General features: G+C 37.1%; 1 long non-coding RNA gene across 3 annotated transcripts in view; it reads right to left on the reverse strand.

The window, feature by feature from the left end:
* The window catches only part of LOC129045373 (uncharacterized), a 716,354-nt gene that overhangs the window by 237,140 nt on the left and 456,482 nt on the right, over positions 1-22,732 (reverse strand). For 2 of the 3 annotated variants that reach the window (XR_010409491.1, XR_010409490.1), the window contains one exon: positions 10,393-11,019. The exons of the other annotated variant lie outside the window; for it this stretch is intronic. This is a non-coding gene — a long non-coding RNA (uncharacterized LOC129045373). Of the gene's footprint in view, positions 1-10,392; positions 11,020-22,732 lie in introns of those variants that run through there. 3 annotated transcript variants of the gene reach the window in all.

Below are 22,732 nucleotides of genomic sequence, written 5' to 3' on the forward strand. Positions count from 1 at the left end.
TGCCTTATTTCACTTAACATTATACTCTCTAGCTTCATCCATGTCATTGCAAATGGCAAGATTTCTTTTTTATGGCTGAATAATATTTCAGTGTGTGTGTCTATGTGTGTGTATCATATCTTCTTTATCCATTCATCAATCAATGGACATTTGGGCTGCTTCCATATCTTGGCTATTGTAAATAACGCTACTTTAAACAAAGGGATGCATGTATCTTTTTGAATTAGTGCTCTTGTATTCTCTGGGTAAATACCTAGTAGTGCAATTGCTGAGTCACATGGCAGTTCTATTTTTAACTTTTTGAGGAACCTCCATACTGTTTTCCACTGTGGGTGCACCAGTTTGCATTCCCACCAACAGTGCACAAGGGTTCCTTTTTCTCCACATCCTCAACAATACCTGTTGTTTCTTGTATTGTTGATTTTAGCCATTCTGACAGGTGTAAGGTGATATCTTATTGTAGTTTTGATTTGCATTTCCCTGATGGTAAGTGATGATGAACATCTTTTCATGTGTTTGTTGGCCATCTGGATGTCTTCTTTGGAGAAATGTATGTTCATGTCTTCTGTGCATTTTTTAATTGGATCATTTGTTTTTGGGTGTTGAGTTGTATAAGTTCTTTATATATTTTTGGATACTAACCCTTTATCAGATCTGTCATTTGTAAATATCTTCTCCCATTCCATAGGTTGCCTTTTAGTTTTGTTGATTGTTTCTGTCATGGTGCAGAAGATTTTTATTTTGATGTAGCCCCAAAATTTATTTTTGCTTGTGTTTCCCTTGCCTTAGGAGACATACATAGAAAAAAGTTGCTATGACTGATGTTAAAGAGGTTATTGCCTGTGTTCTCTTCTAGGATTTTTGTGGTTTTCAGTCTCACATTGAGGTCTTTCATCTATTTTGAATTTATTTTTGCGTATGGTGTAAGAAAGTGGTCCAGTTTCTTTCTTTTGCATGTAGCTGTCCAATATTCCCATTACTGAAGAGACTGTCCTTTACCATTGGATATTCTTTCCTGCTTTGTCAAAGATTAACTGACCATAGAGTTGAGGGTTTATTTTTGGGTTTTCTACTCTGTTCCATTGATTTATGTGTCTATTTTTGTTCTAGTACCATACTGTTTTGATTATTACAACTTTGTAATACAACTTGAAGTTCAGACTTGTGATGCCTCCAGCTTTGCTTTTCTTTCTCAAGATTTCTTTGGTTATTCAGGGTTTTCTGTGGTCCCACACAAATTTTAGCCCTGTGAAAAATGCTGTTGGTATTTTGATAGGGATTGCATTAAACGTGTAGATTGCTTTGGGTAATATAGACATTTTAATAATATTTGTTCTTCCAATCCATGAGCATGGAATGGCTTTCCATTTCTTTGCCAGACTGTTCATTTTAAACAGAGAATTGTCTCAATACATATACAATGAATGAATGAATGGAAATTTATAAGTTGAGTATACTACTTCATGAGCTAGTGAATTTCCTGTCATTGGAAATGTTAAAACATTGAATGAATGTACATCTTCTTACATTTTTTAAAAAAAAGCAACTATTTTTAAAGTCTGACTTGATTTGATTCTATTGTTACATCATTAAGATCATTTTATTACAAAATGAATTAAGAGAACACATAGGAATTATACATAAATTCTGAAAGGGTCTACCAACATTATATATATTGAGCAAAACATTTCTTTTCTTTACATTCTAGGTGGAAACAACCAAGAATATGTACAAATGAGCACAAGAACAGTGAAAATATTTAGTCTTTTTAGTTTTTTTATTTTTATTGTTTTATTGTTTATTTTGTTGTTATTGTTAATCAAATAAAATATTACAGATGGAGAGAAACCTGTATGTTCCTTTTCTAATACAAGGTCTACTTTGTATATTGTGTGTCTATGTGTATGTGTGTGTATTCTTTCCAGAACTCATCCATACACAGACATACAATGTTTGTCAATAGCAGCATGCATACAATTTCACATCTTGCTTTTACAGATATATCATAATATCTGCTGTGAAGTTACATGGCTTTGAAAATCATCATCTATTTAATGTTTCATCTATTTGACCTACCACAACTTTACTCACCATTCCTCATTTATTGGACTTTAGGCTGCTTCCAGTTTTTCTAGTTAAAAGTAAAGTTGCTGGGAATATCATAGTGCTTATAGCAACTTCCTTCTTCTGAACAGTGTTCTCAGGCTAAATTCCTAGTAGTGAGATTATTGGCCCAAAATATTTCAATGTTTAAGTCTACACTGTCAGCTGCATTTTCACAAGGTCCCCCACACCCACCTCAAATGAACATTTCAAGGAAATCTCAAAAGCATTAAATATTATGTGAAAAAATATATTTCTTGCTAACTTGCTGGACAGAAAAACAGCATCTTATGATTGTTTTACTTTGTTTCTAATTAGGATGGACATTTCCCCCCATTTCTTGTTAGTAATTTCTTTTTTTAAAATTCATTCATTAATTTATATTTTATTTTATTTTATTTTATTATGTTATGTTAGTCACCATACAATACATCATTAGTTTTTGATGTGGTGATCCACGATCCATTGTTTCTGTATAACACCCAGTGCTCCATGCAGTATGTGCCCTCCTTAATACCCATCACTGGGCTAACCCATCCCCCCCAGCCCCCTCTCCTCTAAAACCCTGTTTGTTTCTCAGAGTCCATAGTCTCTCATGGTTCATCTCTCCCTCCGATTTACCGCCTTCATTTTTCCCTTCCTTCTCCTAATGTCCTCCATGCTATTCCTTCTGTTCCACAAATAAGTGAAACCATATGATAATTGACTACTTATTTCACTTAGCATAAGCTCCTCCAGTCCCATCCATGTTGATGTAAAAGTTGGGTATTCATCCTTTCTGATGGCTGAGTAATAGTCCATTGTATATATGGACCACATCTTCTTTATCCATTCATCTGTTGAAGGGCATCTTGGCTCTTTCCACAGTTTGGCTATTGCAGACATTGCTGCTATGAACATTGGGGTGCATATGGCCCTTCTTTTCAGTAATTTCCTTTTATTGTTGTTTGAATTGCCTCTTGATGTCTTGCTACCCATATGTATATATGCCTGTTTGCTATATGTACCAGGCATTAAGAAGTTGAGTATTAAAAAATCTACAAGGTTATCATTTGGTGAAACATCTGCCTCAATAACCAATTAATTGATGCCAGCTGCAGAAATTTATGACTCACATTGTGGGTTCCACAAAACTATGACTGATGCTTTTCCTTTTTGGAGTGGCTAAGATCACTATACATCAGGACCTGTCCTGATCACTAAGAAAACTACCATAACCCCTGACCCTTTCTAATTCCTATCCCATACAGAACAGATGTGAGGCCACTTACTCACTTCCCCAATCCTGGTCATTCTACTATTTTCTCCTGCCCTCAGTCATATGGAATAGATCTATCTTCTGGGGAAAAGTGTTCCGGAGCTACACCTTTGATAAAGAGCTAACAAAACAACACAAAGACAGACACGGTAAGGAAAAGAGGTAGCAATATAGTGACAATGGCCAATAAGACAGAGTCCTGAGGGGAAAAGGATGTGTCTAATTGTCCATTTCTTTTAGATTATCTAGCAGCTGGTGCAGAACTTCTATATTACTCTTCTGTTGGACACATGTTCACTATGTAATTTAAGTTCCTTGGACTTCAGGAATTGGAGTACATGATTTCTAGGTTCCCTTCCAGTCCTATTCTTAACCCTACACTATATAGATGTAATATAAGAGGTTATGTCCATGAGAAATTATCCTATCCTGTGATAGGGTCAATTTCATGTTTTAAAAAAATTGAGATAAAATTGACATATAACATTATGTGAGTTGCAGGTATATAGGTCAATTTTTGATGGCAAAATTTCTGGATAAAACTATATATGATTTCCAATTTTGTTAAGACATAAGCAAATTGTACCAATTTGCATTTCCACTACCTGTATTAGTTTTTGCTTCTCGATATGCTTTTGAACCTTGAGTATTACCATGCTTTTTAATCTATGCAGGTAATATCACTGCTAGAAATCATCTATTGATATTCTTGCACAACTGTCCCAAGATATAAGGATAAGGATGTTCACTATGGCATTGTTCATCCCAGCAAGAAGATAGAAACAACCCAGACCACTCAGGCTCATTAATTAGGGAGGAATTATTTATTTTTCAGTAGGATTCTTAGTTGTAAAATAGAATTTATACCAGGTTTCCCTTAAATAGTCATCTCTTCTAACATATTTAAGGAGTGTTTGATTTGCAAAAATGTGCTTATATAGAACTCAGTTGTGAAAGTTGTGCAGCACACTGATAGCAGTTGCCTGATTCTCATGTGAGAATGTGCTGAGACATTAACAACTAACCAAGTGGTATCTGGAAGCGTGGGCGCCATTCACTCATGTGAATTCCTTTTAAGACTAGGTCCCAGTGTTATTACTGACCTAGTGCATGGCAGTGTACTCTAAAAATTGTGAAAGTTGCATTAGGAACCTAAGGGCCTATTTCTTGGCAACTTCAGAAACCTGAGGCAATATATTTGACAGAAGACAATCTTAGAATATATGATGCCATGTTTGTAACATTATATAATTATTTTATATATGTTACATATTGCATATTAGATACATTGTGTGTGTGTGTGTGTGTGTACAAACACAATACAGAAAAAATATAGAAAGAAATGCAGAAACATTCTTAAGGAATTGGACTGACATGGTAGGAATGAGGAGCCACTTTTGGTTTTTACTGTGTACTTTATATGCTTCTGTTTGATTTGTGAGTTCCTAAGTACACATGTTGCTTTAATAATCTAAAAGCAAATAAAGACAAACTGAAAAAGAATAATGACACAGAGACCAGGATGACAATATGGAGTCATTTACTTAAATTTATAACAAAATAGTTGAATTGGTTGAGTTTGCTCTTTTCTTAATTAAAGTAGAAATATTTAAGTTAGGATCCTTATCTAAGGTCTGGTAGGATCACAAAGATACAGGACTGCCTCTATTTCCCTTAGCACAGGTCAAGTTTTAAAAGAAAGCTTCAGGGCATGGATAATCTACCAGCAGTCCTTTACCCTTTACCTTTTTACCAATGGTGGTTCTTAAAAGGCAATGAATATATGACCAGAGAATCCCAGCAATTACTGATTGCATTTTAGTATGCAAAAAAAAAAAAAAAAGTCATTATCATATCCACTTTTTCTAAAGGTGCTCCCCAGGATAACAGATACTCTTTGAAGAGGAGGTAAATATGTAGGTAAATATGTTTGGAAAATGCTGGATTTAACAATATTGAACAATTTTCTTTACAGCAGGACTTCTCTAATATACAAGAGCAGGGAAGATGAGGTCTGCAGAGTCTCCGAAACTATTTGACAACAGTCATGTATCCAAGGCCAGCCTAATGGCTATATATTGTGGAAGCGTCAGCTAATGTTTGATGAATGAAGTAAAGGGCAGGAAGAAGTTAAGGTGAGGAAAGGGAGAGAGAGGAAAATAGTACATGGAGTATATCATTATTATTGTCTTACTTTGTACTGTCTGTCTAAATCATTGTAATGAGCAGTGATTACAGAATCTAAATTTTGGGCAAATGAAATTAATTTCTACCACCAATCACCTGATGGGTTTGTAAAAGGAAAGACAGCTTCCCCAGGCCCTGGCCTTAAAGAGTTTTATTCAGGTGATCTAAAGTAGGATCCAGGAAGTATATTTTTAACAAGCAGGTAATTCTAATCTTTATGATTTAAGAATTGGGCTGAGAAACACTGATTCATGAAAATAAAATTTAGATATTTTATATTTAGGCTAAAAATGAATTGGAACAAATTAATTTACCTCCAAATGATCAAGATTTTCAATGTGGAATAAATAGTAATCAATATTATCTTGAGGATGGTTTAAATAAGCACATGATATAATTCCAAATGAAAAATCCAAAATGTCTTGAAAACCTCACCTTTGTAGTAAAATTTCTCATCCTAATCTCATTATGCCCTACAAACCAACTTGGCCACAAAGCTTTGGCTATGCTTATTCTTTTCTCTCGGTCTGGTATTAAGAATTCTTAAACTGAATTCGCAGCACTTCAAAGTTAGTTAAAGCCTTCAACTAGCTCCAACCGAAGTGTTTCAGGATAATTAAGAATCACATTTAGATATACCCCAATGTTTATAGCAGCAATGTCCACAATAGCCAAACTATGGAAAGAGCCTAGATGTCCATCAACAGATGAATGCATAAAGAAGATGTGGTATATATATACAATGGAATATTATGCAGCCATCAAAAAACCCCGAAATCTTGTCATTTGCAATGATGTGGACGGAACTAGAGGGTATTATGCTAAGCGAAATAAGTCAATCAGAGAAAGACAAGTATTATACGATCTCACTGATATGAGGATTTTGAGAAACAAGACAGAGGATCATAGGGGAAGGGAGGGAAAAATGAAACAAGACGAAACCAGAGAGGGAGACAAACCATAAGAGACTCTTAATCTCAGGAAACAAACTGAGGGTTACTGGAGTGGAGGGGGGTGGGAGGGATGGGGTGGCTGGGTGATGAACTCTGGGGAGGGTATGTACTATGGTGAGTGCTGTGAATTGTGTAAGACTGATGAATCACAGACCTGTACCCATGAAACAAATAATACATTACATGTTAATAAAAAGTTTTTAAAAAAAGAATCACATTTAGGTGAGCCTCCTGGCTCTGCCACTTACTATTCTATGGTTTTGATAGAGTTACTAAACCTCTCTAGTTCTCAGTTTTCTAATCTGTAAAATAGTCTTATTTGCATTTATATCAAATAGTTATTGTTACGATTAAATTAAAGGAAGTAACTTGTTTAAAGTGCATTAAGTGGTAATCATTATTTATTACATATGCATTGATATACTGCCTTCTGTGGGGGGGATTTGTTTGTTTGTGGTGTTTGTCAAAAATGCTAATGAAAACATTCCTTTGTCCAACATCATTGAGGAATTTAGTATATTACACAATATTATTTATTTATTTATTATTTTGGTGTTTATTTATTATTAATAAATATTTACCATTATAAATTGTTAATAATCTAACATATGACTTAGAATCAAGCCTACTTTTAGAATAAATCTGGAGGACAGTTTGATTTCAAATGTTTTATTCATTGTCCCCATGACCTATGAAAATGCCCTGTGCAATCCAGTAATTTAGTAGGTTTGTAACATTTTCACACTTTCTCTTCTATGTGGAAGTAGGGTAAAAGTTGTTTGTTAGCTTTTATGTCCTCATCTGAAAAATACAGCTTGTTGTCTTTATAGAATCGAAACATAAACACCAACTGACCATTTTATGTTAATGGCATCTTGGAACTTCCTCCTAAACCCTTTTCCTCATAGAGCCCAGTGTATAATTGATCTTCTCCAATCTTAGGAAGTAGAAATAACCTGTAAAAACCCACGAGCAAAGCAAATATTCAGTCAATAGAGTAAAAAACAATCTCAATTCTCTTTGTCTCTCTCTCTTTTTAGGAGTAATTACCTTGGTATATATGTATATGTGTGTGTGTGTATGTATATATATATATACCTCCACACGGAAAGGGAGTCAAGATTGTGCCATGGCTAAAGGTCTTGGTGATTCAGTGACTATATATTAACTGATTATCCAAATTTCAACCAAAATAAGCCCTCCTAAATCACCAGAGCCTTCCAGCCACGTGGAGAGGTAAACTTGAAGACATAAGAGTACAATCACAGAGAGGCAGGTATTATTTCAGATTCAAATCCATGTAATTCACCATTAAGCCATTTTCAATTCCAGAATATTAGGTTACATTCAGTATCATTGATTTACAGCCTAAATAGCATGTGAAATGTTACACTGAATTCCCACTGTTACAGGAAAAATTCTAAAAAGGAAGCGCTTTTTAATTTACATATCCAGCATATATAAGATTCATCTACGGATATATTTATTTAAATCATTAGTGCTTGCACTTGATAATTACAGAATCAGTTGTTCATCTTGTTCCCTCAACCACAGTACCCTAAAGCCAATCTAAGCTCACAAATACTGAGCCATTAAAATATGCATCCTCCTAGACATTTTCATCTGCTTCTCAAATTTTGAAGTCAGTTTGGTGAAAAGAAGCCACCTTCATATATCCAGGCTATGCCTCAGGAGGGCCTTCAAAAAGAAAAGGAAACATCTAAATGAGTGGTTCTCAACCCTGGTTGCACATTGGAATCACTGGAGAGCTTTAAAGATACCTAATGCCTTGTGAGCCACCCCCAGAGATTTGATGTAATCAGTCTGGAGTGCACCCTAGCCACTGGGATTTTAAAAAGCCTCCCAGCGAAGGTGGAGAACCACTGATCTCAGCACCATTTCATGCCTGAGGAAATGGAAAACAGCTCCCTATTCTTCCCTAAGGTTCAGGGCGTATGGTTAGCTGAAACATGGTCCTTAAAGATGTCTACACCCTAATGTGTAGAACCTGTGAATGATACCTTGGATATCGGAGACTATGAGGTGGAGAGTTTATCCTGGATTATCTGGGTGGATCCTTAGGAGATGGATGCAGGAGAAGTCAGAGTCTAACAGAAGGTATGTGACAAGAAGTTGTGGGATAGAGAAAAGGAAATATGAACATGCTCTGCTGCTTGCTGGCTTTGAAGATGGAGGAAGGAGCCAAGGATGGACATGGCCTCTGGAAGCTGGAAAGATCAAGAAAACAGGTTTTTTCCCCTGGAGCCTCTGAAAGAAATGCAGCCTTGTGGACTCATTTTAGACATCTGGCTTCCATAACTGTAAGATAATAAATTTGTATTGTTTTAAGCCACTATGTTTGTGATAATTTATTACTACAGCAATAGGAAAATAATATAGGGGAGGATGAGTTCTATCCAGGAGCAATTTGAAAGGGTCTGATGCAGAGCTCTTTGGCTTTCAAATATCCAGACACCAGAAAACTCAGCAAGAAAAGCAAGACCAAATTGCTATCACCCAGGTTTTTATTATATTTTAAATCAAATTTTCAATTCCTTAAACATTTTCTATTCCTTATTTTTTTATATGCAACAATACTTTTGTTGTGTAGGATCTTCTTAATTAGAAGCTAAATGTCATGTTATTACTGCCAAGCCAAACCTCAGATTAAAGCAAATAAGGGCTGATCTGGCCAAACATTTCTGAAAAGCTACCCACCAGGGGAGATTGTCTTTTCAGGCTTGCAGGTCCTGGCTTAGTCATGGTAACCTCAAAGTTTTATTTGGTAGATTCTTAAGAGTACGATGAACATTTGCTATTGTGAAGACACCCTTTTGGGGACTGAATTTTGTGTACACATAGTCTATGTTGTTTACCATCCACCACCAGCCATTTTTGATGAACAAAAGAAGAGCCACCAGACCACAAGCACCAGTCAGTCATATTTTGACCTTTCAGGCTTTGACTGAACTGTCCTCTGACCATCTCTGGTATCAAATCCAGGTTCCAACAGACTCTGAATAGTAAGAGCGTGGAGAATGCAGCTTTTTCCTTGAGGTTCTATGGTGATTCTCTTTCAGTTAGTATAAACTATTAACCCTAAAATTAATTTAGATCGTTTATATAAAGTGCCTAGGGAGGTGGTCTATTTAAAACAATTGTTCAATAAGTCTAAGTTCTCTTTACTGTAGAATATAAATAAAAACATTAAGACATAAGAAGACCTGAATAGAAGCCAAATCAAACCATTACAATTTGAGTGTTCATGGATAACTTCTTTAACTTCCCTGAGTTTTATTTAACTGGCAAATATATGCAAGACAATATAAAAATATATCCCTACCAGTTTTTTTATTTGTGCTCTGCAAATTTTCTAACATAAGTATATTGTTGGCATTAGTATCAGGGATCAATCTGGGGCTATCAGTCAGTTCCAATAGAGGCACAATCTCTATCAACGACTCAACACTATGAGTACATTCCTACCAGAATAATCACTTGCCAACCACCGAAAAAGGTTCTCCAGCTGTCCTCTAGGAAGACGTACATGTTGCTTAACCAAATAACCAAATAATCAACCCACTGATAGTATTTTGTTTTGTAATATTCAACCTCTGTGGACTAAAGACGAAAAGAAATACCATTAGAATCTCCTCTTGATGTTCCTAAGCTCTATCTTCCAATGAGATTTTGGGTTTATCAACAAAGATAAGTCAAAGGCTTGGTGCATGGCTATACTCAGGAAAAGTAGGAGGCCCTCGTGCTCAGGGAGGTGGTAAGGCTGAGCCAATGAGCCAGACCGGGTATGGAACGTCTGACTCACCAAAGACCCCAAGGGTGTTACAAACTTTAACAGGAACTAACAAATGACAAAACAACAGCAACAACAAAAACAGCAAAGCACATTTATTCTCTCTAAAAACATTTTTACATAAATCCCAAAATGCTGTTAAAGGGTGTGATAAAAAACAAGTAACAGAATGTTGCAGCTCCAATCTCTGATCTGAGCAGATAATTTGGACAAAAACAAACACACAGACGCATTTCTGAAGGAGATGCACCCCACCCACCCACCTTGAGAAATTCAGCTTCTCAAGACTAATCCAATCTGCCCAGTAACAGTAACATACATGTCTTATATGATAACTTGTTTTTTGAAGCGATATGGGAATTCTGACTGTTCAGCCACTATTCCCACGCTTCTCCAACTAGAGCCCCTTTATCTCACCAGTGGAAATTTTAGCCTGATAAACCTTTCTTTTTTATTGTTAATGGTATACTTTCTTCCCAGGTGAGTTTTACCCCCAAAACACCAAGATCCAGTTACATCAGATTTTTAGGTGCTCATATGTCATTTGTACAAAATCCAAGAGATTATTTTCACCATTAATCTTTGCAACTAATAAAGATGAAGATAAACGGGCAGCCTTAAAACCGGAGGTGAGCAGTTTTTACCAGTAATACTTTTCCATGGCTCCTTGATGAAGATGATCAACTGAAGCAAAACTTCTGCATGATCTATTAATAGAGAATGAGATTAATGAAGGATTATGTCATAATGAGTCTGCCTGCAGAGTAGCTTCAGTTCTGGTCCTTTGCTGCCAAAATACAGTTCTCATTTCCAACAAACAAAGTCTATCTGAGAGAAAGCACAGAGCCCCTTTAGAACTGGAAAGTCCTGTGCATAATAATGACTGTCTAACTCTTCTTTTGCCAAAGAGCTTCAGCACTTTCAATGTCATAGGTCAATGCAGTGATTCAGAGGGGGCCTGATCCTTATCTAAGCTTTTGCAACAAAATTAGAATGTGCTGTAGTCTTATTAAAGAAATGTTTGTTCCTCCATCAATGAGCTGAAAAGAAAGCAGCTCAATGTACTTTTGCAAATTACAGCAATAAACTGCTTGAATTAACTGCTTTATTACAAATATTTAATTATTCTGAGGGTTAAATATCCAACATTTTGGAAAGGCAAAATTAGCAGTCCACTTGATAATCTACTTCATTTAAAATCTGTTACGACGGTGTATTTTTGTTTTTATTTTTAAACAATTCCCATTTTCAGTTGTCTTCGTTGTAAATTCAGCCAGTTTCCATTTGGGATGAAAAAGAACACATATAGCCCTTAATTTTGAAGCAAACTGTCAAGAAAATCAAATTCATAATCTGTGAAAAATTACAAAAGGCAGACCTCGTTTTCATTTCCTAGGAACATGAATAGTTAGTTACAAAAACGAAATAGGACTCAAATCGCCTAGTTAAGATCAGTCACATTTTGAGTGAGACCTATTCAAAAATTTAGATAAAATAACATTATTATCATCACTATCATCATTAAACGGGTTACTGTTTAAATGTTATTTAAAGTACACTCCCCTTTAAAATACAAAGGACCATGAATTAAAACTTTGCATTGAAAGAAAAGTCAACCAATACATGTTGAACAAAAAGCAAATGTCCTTTCCTTTAAAAGTTTTTTACTCCAACAAAATAAAATTCATCAATCCAAATCTGTTTTTCATTTATTAGCTCAGTGGTACCAAAGCACATGAAAATTATTTATAAAAACCGATCATTTTATCTGGGTTGTATTCTTAAAACATAAGAAAGTAGACAGCATTTTGCCATAGGGCAAAGAAAAAAAATTACAATAACAGAAAATGGATCAGCCAGGATATGCTTCAACAGAGGGACATATCAAAGCATTATTATAGTCTCTCTCCACTTACTGTTTGGATTCACTAATCTACATCACTAAATTGACCATTCAGTGCCAGAAAATCTGCCATGTAGGTCTCGACTTTTCATAGCAGCTCTTAAATGTGTATTCGGAAACTACAAAGTGCTGAATATATTTTCAGCCTTTTTATACTACGATTTACAACTAATGACCTTAAGCAATGTCATGCATGTAAAACAAAATTATGAGACCACCCTGGTTTAGAGCCGAATAAAGGTATAGAATCAAACTTCATTATCATTCAAATTTAATAGGGGAAGAACAGTAGTAAAAAAAGAAAAAAAATCCATAGTAATATAGATAAATCTATTTTGCAGTTTTACTTTATAAAAAAATATCTTCCACTTGTATTTTGCTATTACCGGCTCAGAGTAAGTAGACAATTATCTAAGCTTAATGCCAAAAGTAATAATGCACCGCACACATTCAAAGCCTTCATGCCACATCAGCCAGTGCCTGCAGGGATAAAACATTTATCAGTTGCTCCTTAGAGCAATAGTGGGTTTGAAAATTTGGCTGCCCGGGCTGACATTTAGTGAAATCATAGTTTTTGCTTGATTCAGAACCCAACACAGGAAACCCTGATACTGGGATGACTCCACTGGCAGTATGCCTCCTGATACCCACTGAACTGCGGGCTACTTTCTGTCCCACTACTCCCCATGAAAGAAGTCCTTTTACTTCCCTGCTATAGTTGGCACACTGCCCTTTTCACAGACCCAACGAACCGTCATCTTGGATGTAACAAATTAGTACATTCTCAGAATAATAATAAGTTCAGGCATGAAAACACTATTGTTTTTATTTAGAAATGAAGTAACTCATTTTAGCTGGGTGACTTCTTCAGTGTAACACCACAGGCTAAAAAAAAAAAAATCTTTTTCTGCAAAGAATGGTCAATTTCAGGAGAGATATGACACATCATTTGCTGTAAAAATCAGGGAAAGGCCAAAGAATAGAAAAAAATTGGCATTTGTTGCAGAGTAGTTAAAGAGAAAATAGGGGGTTTGAGAGAAATACGAATGTAAAACAAGTCATATGTCCATTTCAAAGTATAATTAGAGAAATAAGATTGGGACTAAATACAATACAGAATTGATTTTCGATATCAGGGTAAGATCTATTAGCTGATTTTTCTGCTTGTGATCGCAAAAAATACCTAAGAGTTTTTAAAAAATGACCTTCAGGTACATTAGAAAAATAATTAAACAGAGAATGTTTAAACACTAGAGAATGACACAAACATGATTTCATATGTTAATGAACATGTCAAAATTTACTTTCAGTTTCCAAAAAGATCCTTTCACTACTGCCTGTGTGTATGTGTGTGTGTGTGTGTGTGTGTGTATGTATGTTTCCGTGCTCAAGAATTTTCTACTATGTCCACAAAGAAAAGGAAAAAGTTAATATTTACAAATCTGCATGTAAGTCAAATCTGCTTAAAACCAGAGCCATAATTTAGAGGGAACACTTTTCCTCGTTATTCTGGAAGGGCCATCACCACCTTGCAATGTCAGGAACGTGGAAAATACGACTACAAAAACTACTGTTCTAACAGTCTTTATGACAGCTTCAACTGAGATTTTACTGAGCTTTGAATAGCAAGTATACGCTTAAGCAGACAATAAGATGAAATTAGGACTGACAAGAAGTATGAAATAAAGTAAATAAATATATATTTTCAATATTCTAGATTCTGTCCAATTTAAATGTCAGCTCAAAATTATAATCTGGAAATCAAAACAATCATTAATCTACTCTCCCTTTGCTCTAGCCCTGATCATTTTAAATAAATCACGATATTCCATGTAAAAATGTACCACAAATTTACTAAACTTTCTGGTTCAAATGAGTTCAAGAATATCTCATTATAAATGGAGACAGTCCTGAAAAGGCAGCCAAGCATGACTAAAAAGATCACTCTTTTACACAAAAAATAGCCTTCTTATTTTACCCTTTGTTGAAAAGACATTTGGCCAGCCACAGGGGAAATACATAATCTACTTTTATATTCAAATAATTTATTTGAAAACTCTATGGCTACACTGACCCTAAAACAATTCTGGATTGAATATACATATTACATGGGTTTCTGTGATCTTAATCATTGACTTGTTTTCATGTGTTAGCAATGATTCTGGCATTTCTTTTTTAAAAAGAAAACCACATTCATACGTTTGAATAAAAATTTACCATTAAGTAAAATTATATCTGAAATGAAATAGACAGTATGAATGTGGTATAGTTCTGTAAATAATTCTACCTGTGAAGTCAACTTTGAATATTGCAGTTCTTTTCATGTAGCAATCTATCAATTTGATCTAATATACATTCCAACACACAGTCTGTCTGGTAACAACATGTCAGAAATTATGCCATCATAATTTGCCTTTTATGAAGACAAGCAGCAATACTTGAACATTTCAAGATTTTAAAAACCTCCCTCCACATAGATTTGCTCTTTTCAATTCTGTGAATTTTTGTTTCAGTGTTTTGATAATAAGGTTGATATTATGAACTCAAAGTTACGGTAGTTTTGACTATGAAATATCTTCCCTCCCCCTCCTCAGGAGTCAAAGAAGATGCCAGCAGCAAATGATGTTTGTCCATTTACTTTAAGTAAGACACTGGTTCTTTCATTCAGTTACTTCATATCCGAGATTATATAACAGCAGAGAAGAGCATACACTGAGGAGGAAAAGCTTAAAGCAATTAGTTTCCTTCTAAGTACTTTAGCCTTCCTTATTTGGGTTTTTAAAAAACAGGCAATCATACAATGAATTTCAAGCAGCCATACAAAGCATTTTAAAAACTGTTTCTACAGGCTTTCATCCTTGTACACATAAAAGAGAGGAAGTAGCTCTCACATTCATATCCTAAAATTGATCACCCAGATAGTCTAGAAAGTTTTCTGTGCTTTCCACCAATGTTTTTTCTCTCACTTTCATGGTACAAATGAGATATTCCCAGCTCTAATACAGAGCACCAAAATGTAAAATGTCGACTTGTCTTGTACATTCGGGGTGCCTCCCTGGACTCTGCCACTCTCTCAGCAGAGCAGAATGAATATCTGTGCTAACCATACATTTCAGGACAAAGGAACTAATTCATGGGGGAGGGGAGACCACACACCATTTATAAGGTTTGTTCAGTTTACAAGAAAACTATTGTCAATGCTTTGTTGATTCATTATGAATGACCCTGCGTGACAAATAACAAGCGGCCACCTCCTTGCTGAGCCTCACCAGAACGCTTCCTGCATTCGAGAGCAGCCCAGGATCTGCGGGGCTAATTGTTATTTAAGGAAACTATAGCCGTAGGTACAGGAGGCAGCGCTGATCACAGACCTAACCATCCGGTTGAAGATTCGATGAAACTGTGGCTCTGGTCCCCAAAAGATCACACACAATAGCACAGTGCTTGCTACTGCTGTACAAAACTCTGATGTGAAGAACCAAATTCCACTAGAGGGAGTGAACAGAGCCCAGAAAGGATCATAGAGATGCTGACTCTATGCAGGGTCCCACCACCAGGACATTTCAGTTACCACGAAATCTTCTTGTCTCCCCACCTACAAAATGGGACTCAAATATTTTTTTAAAGGAAAATCACCTTAAAATCTTTTGTTGCAAAATGCTATACAGTGCACAAGTATTATCTTCATCATCCATTGAACCTTTGTACTTTTTTCTCTATCCCGAGGGAAATAATAAATTGACATATTTTCTATCATCAGAGATCCTTTTAAGACCACAATGTGATTGCACTCCAGCACATCTCACACTTATCCCCATTAAAAACACACAAAGGGGTGAAAGCAGGGAAAGAAATAGGTAGGCATAAAGGGCAGCTCAGATACACTGTTGTACAACATGGGCGCTCTCCCCTAACCTGCCCCAGCCTCTAAGATGGGGAGGGTAACCACCACACAAAGAAGCCGCAAATGGGCTCTGCATATGTTCCAGTTGAAATTGGCTGCTCTGTGGGTAAGAGCACACAGATTGCTCTCCCGAGTGGCCATCTGATTGCAGATCAGCTATGTGTTCCCCTACTGCTCCAACAACCCTGAAAGGCGCCCTGTATCTTTTTAAGTGGCTGGTTTAGTTGGAAGCACAGGAAAGAAATCTGTTCTTCTTTGTGGCATCTATATCGTCACATTGTGGTGTTTTTTTTTTTTTTCTTTTTCTTTCTTTAAGGACTAAAGGGACCTTAAAAATAAACCCAGACCTCCATGAAGAAAAGTTCCTCAGTGGCCTGACGGTGTGTGTGTCGGGGGGAAGAATCCTTCACCTTCACTTCTCCTTTGGTTCTATCAGCTTTGGGATTTCCCCAGGGCACCAAGTGGTTTTCAAAGGAGAATAGAGTGTTCCAAGGTGGTTGGGAAACTGGCACTCTTCTAGGTGGCTGCTGGAATGTTACTTGGTAAACCTCTGTGGAGGGCAATCTGGCAATTTCTACCAAGGCCCTACTTCCAGGAATCTATCCTAAGGCTCTCACTCCCACATGTATGGAATGACATATGTATATGGTTGTTTACTGTAGTACTGTTTGCAATAGCAAACATTAGGAACACCTTAAATGTCCATCAATAGGGGCTGGGTATAATATGATGCAAGGATACAAGGAAATAATACACAATGTAAAAAAGAATGAGGAATAATATAAAATGATCTCCAAGATACAATGTTAAGAGGGAAAAAAAGCAAGACATAAAAGAGTCTGAACTGAATGAGCCTCCTGTTAAAGAAGGGGAAAGACTGATATATATTGCTTGAGGGTTCCATGAGAGCAGGGCTCACGCTTGTTCTGATCACCCCTATGTCTTTAGGGACAGATAACACTTTACTTCAGGTGAGGGAAGTTCTGAAATAAAATTGTAGTGAATGAGGGAGAGCAAGAGAGTCAAGAGTAGGCTTGAAAAAAAAAAATCTGGATTCAAAGTTGTATGCAGAACTTGATAGAAAATTTCAAGAAAAAAATACCAGAAAACACGAACAGTGTGATCAAGAGTGATTTTCCCCTCTGCTTCTTTATCCATTCATCTGCTTGTCATTTTTTTCTGTGAGGATGCATGTATTGAATAATTTAACAACAAAACAAAATACTACATTGGACTTAAATCAGCTATACTTGATGACTCTTTGGATGTGTGGTTTGGGAGATGGAAAAGTCAAGAATAGTTCTGAGTTTTCCAACTTAGATGCTATTGAGAGGAGTTGAATTGAGGAGGCTGATGAGAAGAAGTTGGAGTTCACTACTAAACGTTTCTCAGGGTTTATGCCAAGCTGGCCTTAGGGTCCCCCAAAAATCTTTCTGAACTTCAGGAACCACTATACGCCAGTTCCACTGTAAAGAACACGTAGCCCCACTTCTACTATGAAATCACCTGGGAGTTGCCCTTAGGACACAGACAACCTTGTTTCTAAAGAAACTTACAAATCATTCAAAGCAGTGTTGACTTTCACTAGTATTGTTTCTATTGACTTGCAAATAAGTGCACTTGTGTAGGACTAAAATTCCTGCAGGCACTGCCTCTGGTTACACAGAAACAGCTAAGGGTAAACAAGGTGGTGCTTAGCAAATTCGGGACTCTCCTTTTGGCATCCTCAGGATCCCCCTCCTTGTTCATTCCCCCAAGGACATTTCCCACCTTTACTTAAAGGCTTCGTCCACAACCTGGAGCGCCCCCACCCCTGCACGCATCTGTCCAGCAGGTCTCTGCTCCCCATCTCCTCTCCCTTCCCTGATTCTCCTAGGAGAGGCTCTCTCCTTCCTCCCTTGCTGCCCTTTAGCAAACGTAGCTTTGTTTTTTGTGCAGAGATTCAATTCTATTTTAGTTCATATCAAATATTATTAAAATCATATCCCACTCTTCCTAAAGCCCTAGGTTTTTGTAGCATATGTGAATTTGAAAATATTAGAATATACTTTTTTTACCTCTATTATAAGATCTCTCATATAGAAGCCTATTGTTTGCTAACAGAACTTCTCTGAATAAGGTAAAACCAGGGTTTTGTCTAGTAAAGGCTTTCCTAAAGAGTCCGTAGGACTTAATGGGTCCCCAGAAAAAAATAATAAATGCTCAAATGGGTAAGAAACACTTGCCTGCTACACTGTCCTCTTACAGCTTCATTGACAATATTGGCTATTAAAGGCTCAGAAGAATCCTATAACAAAAATGGGGTTTAATTTTGTTTAAACCAGAGCTTCCTACATTTATTCTTCCCATTATTACTATTATTATTATTATTATTATTATTATTATTATTATTATTATTATTTACTGAATACCCTTTGGTAACTTCTTTATCAGAATGATCTCCTTTAATCCTCACTGTGACTAGAATCTTCATTTGACAGATGAGGAAAATGAGGCCTTGAGAAAATCAAAAAACTTCCAAAATCAAACCACCATTAAGTAGCAGAGTCAGGATTCGACTATTTATGTCCGACTCTGGACATCTGTATTCCTTTTCTCTGTGACTTAAGGGAGTCTTCCTTGACCGTTTTTGAACCTCACCTTTAAGGACTGGAACAACAGTATCTTGGAGGCCTGAGAGGTGGAAGCAGCAGGAAGAAAGGGAAGCCAGGGCAGGGTAAACAGGGGCCACCTGCATTGCTGCTCCCCACCTGGTGATCCTCCCTGTAGGTACTTTATGTTCTCTTAACACGAGCCCCAGTTCCCTCATGCGAAAAATGGACATACTGATACTTCTCAGGATGACTGTAAGGCTTGAGTCAAAAATCTGTAAAGTACTAACAGCGCACTGCTTCAGCATGACACTAGTGCCTGGCATGTAGAAGACCCTAAGAAATGGTGACAGTATGACTTTCGACAAGTTTCTAAACCTCTCTGTGTCTCCGTTCATTCACGTGTAAATGGGGATAGTGATGTAACCTACATCACATCATAGGGGGGACTGTGAATATTCTATGACAAGTTAACATGGGGAGCACACAGTAAGCACCATGTGGCTTTGCCATTTTAATTTCCCTACACGTGGCCAACACCATGGAGCGGCCCTAGAGAGCACACCCAGAATCCTTTCACCAGAATGACAAACATCAGGCTCTCTAACTCCAAAGATTCTACTGCCTCTAAGTAGATCATTACTCCTTCATCCAAACAACTGTCATATGCTTCCAGAATTTAGCTAGACCTCAGGTGCTAGTTACTCTTGAACAAAGCTCTTCACACTTTAATGGAAGCTACTTCTGTGAACAATTCTTAATCCGTCTCTTCAGTGAGTGTTGATTCTGCTTGGCCATATGTGGCCTGTGAAGTTAAATAAATGGCTGCTGGCACTGCCATGGTTACTTTCTACATTGCTTGGTCAAAAGAGAAGGAGGAAACATTCTAATTTCCCCTACCATCTCTACCCACCACCACAGATTCTTAAGCCCAGCTCACATGCACTTACGTTATGGCTTCGTACCCCATCGTGAATTCGCATAGTTCGTGAGGAAACACCATTAAGCTACATCATCTTCCTAAATTTCCATGCAGGTGAGTGCCCAGGGGGAAAAGAACCCAAAAAATTTGGGAATGATATTGAAGCATCTGCCCTTGGAAACTAGAAACTTAAACTCTGGAAGGCACAGAAATGGGGTTTCCTGATTAAATGCTTTGGTTATTAGACAAACTTTTTTGCTTCAATTAACACTGAAAATCTATTTAAGTAATATATTTTATTACACTTATTTTATAAAATAAAATATAATACTGCTTCATAGAGAAAAATTTATAAAACATGAACCAATATAAAGAAAATGAAAGGGATGCCTGGGTGGCTCGGTCGGTTAAGCGTCAGACTCTTGATTTCGGCTCAGTTCATGATCCCAGGGTCGTGAGATCGAGCCTCATATCACCTAGTGTGGAGCCTAGATTCTCTCTCCCTCTCTCTCTGCCCTTCCCCCACCGTCTCTCTCTCTGTCTCTAAAATTTTAAAAAATAAAGAAAATGAAAATCAAGCATTATCTCTATCTGCTGTGAGAACCTGTCAATGTTTCATATATATTTTTTACATATATATATATTTTTAGCAGGGGGCTGAGGGGCCGAGGTAGAGGGAGAGAGAGAATCCTAAGCAGGCTTCATGCCCAGCATGGAGCCTGATGTGGGGCTTGATCTCACGACCCCAAGATCATGACCTGAGTCAAGATCAACGAGTTGGACGCTTAACCCACCGAGCCATCTGGGTGCCCCCCTTTACATATTTTTCACAAAACTGGAATTACATTGTTCAATAACTTTGTTTTCAAAACTTAACATTATATCGTGAACATTTTCCTGTTATTAAATATTTTTCTAAATCATTTGAATGGCTAAATAATATTCCATTATATGCATATACAAAGGTTTATTATAAGAATCTCTCTAAATACCTCCTCCTTCTTCACATACTCCCCAAAGCCACTTGGGCCTCAGGCACAGGAATACTTGCTATTGTCAAATAATTCATGAACTTTTCTAGATCTGTGCCTTTGCTCCTTCTGCTCTCTCCACCTACAATGTCCTTTTTAGCCTAGCAAGTGCCTGCCCATTCTCCAGGGCCTATCTAATCTTAAGTAAATGACTTAACCTCTCTGGCCTCAGGCTTCCACATCTGTGAAATGGACACAATAATGTTACTTCCCCCCCCCCCCAGTATTGTTCGAGGATCAGTGAGTTAATACTTATAAAGGCCTTAGAATAAGGCTCGCCTCAATTTAAGAAATGCTCAACAATGCTAGCTGTTTAATATTATTGTTACCTGACACACTTTTTCCTCTGTATTGTGCAACCAGTTTATACATAATTCCATTTGATCTTTAGGATTTCCTGAATTGATTGCATCAGTTAGAATCTGGAAGGGACTTCAGAGATCATAAAAACATTGTACTCCTCAACATATGATAAGCCATCGGGGGAACCTGTTAAAAATGCAGATGCTTGAGCTCTACCCCAGTCTTACTGAACCAGAGTGTCTGGTGGTGGAGCCTAGGAAAAGGCATTTTCATCAAGCTCCCAGGTGACTGTTAAGCATGATAAAGTTTGGAACTACTCATGATGGTCTAAAACCCTCAGTCTGCCAACGAGAACTAGGCCATACAAGGGTAAGTAATTCCCCTTAGCTGAAAGTGGAAAAAAAAGCCCTTCTAGTTTGTGGAGAGAAAGAATTGCCATATCTCACATCACCAGTGAAACACAAATGATTTCAAGGATGCTTCAATGATGCCGTGGTTCCAAGCTTTTGTGCTGAAATAAAAGAAGAACGTGAGCTCAGATCAGGCTTAAAATTTGATTCCAGATCTGTTGGCAGGAAGATTGATCAAAATTCGACCTAATTGTGGTCTCCCATTTACACTGAAAACGTGAATCCCAATGAAGAATTGATCTGAGTCACTGAACAGTGAGTGACACTACAGTAAACACACAGCCACACCGAGCAGTTCAAAGTGGCTTGCTCCTAATAAAGACGTTTCTGTTTTGTCTTGTCTATTTCATTTGACATTTGTCTTTTGGCAGAAGATGCGTTATTAAGACAAGGAACAGAGATGATGTCTCCTTCCTTTTGGAACCACATGAAGAAATTTCATTTTATTTTATTTTAGGGGTGAGCGGATATGTGAATTGAGGGAAGATTTCCTCTATAATTATTTCTGAGATACATATTTCCATTTGAGGAAAAGCCATACAAGAAAATGAAGTCCATTCTTAATAAATCAGACTATTCATTTTGTTCAAGGACCACTTCTATTTTTAAAAATGAACATAGTTGATTCTGAAGTCAAGCACAACAGTGGTATTAGACTACCATGCCCACTGATTAAATCATGTGATTGGAACAGAGCTCTAATTTTAAAGAAACCAAATTAATACCTTAAAAAAAAAGATAATGGTACTATATTTCCTGGTGAAGCACATGATATGTTTCCTAAATGAAAAAAAAAAAAAAGATTTATCCACAGTTGTTGCTTGGAGAAATAAACTGGTATCTACTGGAAACCTCTGAGGCTATTTCTTCTTATTGTCACAGTACTATTATTTAAGAGCAAAAGCTCACTGGAGTGTACCTGGTGCAAATGGGTCCACTGTGTCAGGAGGGTTATCTTGTGCCATGACTATCTCATCCCTGCATGCCAGGAGGACAGCGGCCCAGGAGGGTCTGCCAGATACACAAGCACACCACAGGCTTGGCCAAGGGTCTGCATTTGTGGAGGGAGAGAGTTTCCTAGAAACCGTACTTTACCATTTTCCCTTTCACTCACATGTTCAAAGCAGAATCATGTTGCCTCTTGGCATCCTCTCCTCCAAACCAGAAGGATATAAGAGTGATGTGGATCACAGAAGAGTTGCCCCAAGTGCAATATTCACAGGCAACTGAAGGATTGCATCATGGGGTACAGAATCTTTTGGGGATCACCAAGCACATCCCTTGGTGTCCTGCATCTCCTCCCTTCCATCCCCACCACTCCTGATGGGCCATCAACCATCCCTCACACTGCATCAC

Source organism: Mirounga angustirostris, unplaced genomic scaffold (genome assembly GCF_029215605.1).
Source record: "Mirounga angustirostris isolate CCGP_5_RB_7025 unplaced genomic scaffold, mMirAng1.0.hap1 SCAF_1, whole genome shotgun sequence".
Lineage (NCBI taxonomy): Eukaryota > Metazoa > Chordata > Mammalia > Carnivora > Phocidae > Mirounga > Mirounga angustirostris.